Here is a 954-nt window from a genome sequence, read left to right as displayed (position 1 = left end):
TTGTTAAAATGAATGACTTTGGAATAAAAGTACATACCAATGTTTTCAAGACTCTCGCAAAGCAGGCGTGTTTTCGGCACAAAATACAGAAAGTGTTCAAAATAAAGTCACCCTGAGAAAACGACAAGATACAAAAATGTTGTAAACCTTAAAAGATTGATCCAACGACTTTTGACCAGTCTCTTAGCAAGTTAGTGGCAAAACCAAAAGCATATGGCATGGTGGGAATCACTCACCAGAACTGACACCACCTTTTAATCAACAAATGAACTTTCGTGGGTCAACTCTTCCATGAACATCATCTTTTAAATGGAATTCCAAATACATCTACGCTTGAATTAGTCTCGATATGCGTGGTAGGACCAATCAGGTTCTTACGAGCCTGCCAAGCATCTTGGTTCAAAGGGTGGTTTTGCTTGCGGATCCCCAGTGGTGATCGAGGAGGGCACGAGAATACTACCTTGACGAACGCCTTTCCGAGGCAATTCAGGCACTCTCATGCCCTTAGTCACCGCTCCCCCACAACCACTATTGCCATACGACAGCCACTACCATCGCCACTGCCACTGCCACCACCAAGAACACTCCCAACCACCTGAAGTCTGGCAGTGAAGGGCCCTCGCTGGTCGTTGGGTCTGAGAGCCGAACAATTATTCGACTTCAGTTTTTGACGTGTTTTCCAAGCAGCCGACTGGGTATGAAGCTGCAGGAGGAATTATTTCATTCTTCTAATACTCAAGACGTTTGGAGTGATCTCGTAGGTGGTGTTCGTGTTCCCCGATTGTGAAAGGGTTGGTGGTGATTCTAATTAGTGAAAAACATCTTTCTGAAAACGAGTTCGTGATCAGGGTTTTAGTTGTGTTAACCCCCCAGAGTGATTTTGTGGTGGGGTGAATTAAGTAACTGGCCAAGAGTACACAAGGAAGGTAAGATGATGTTTCAAAATGTATTTCT

At 44.2% G+C, this 954-nt stretch overlaps 1 protein-coding gene across 1 annotated transcript in view; it reads left to right on the top strand.

The window, feature by feature from the left end:
• The first annotated feature begins 311 nt into the window (after positions 1-311).
• LOC131893348 (uncharacterized) overlaps positions 312-954 on the top strand; it is a 26,013-nt gene continuing 25,370 nt past the window's right edge. Inside the window, exon 1 of the mRNA XM_059243346.1 lies at positions 312-926. The gene's annotated coding sequence lies outside the window, so the exon portion shown is untranslated. The remainder of the gene's footprint in view (positions 927-954) is intronic.

This window comes from Tigriopus californicus, chromosome 2 (genome assembly GCF_007210705.1).
Source record: "Tigriopus californicus strain San Diego chromosome 2, Tcal_SD_v2.1, whole genome shotgun sequence".
NCBI lineage: Eukaryota > Metazoa > Arthropoda > Copepoda > Harpacticoida > Harpacticidae > Tigriopus > Tigriopus californicus.
The sequence above is the reverse complement of the archived record's forward strand: the minus strand, read 5'-3'. Positions and strand labels throughout refer to the sequence as shown.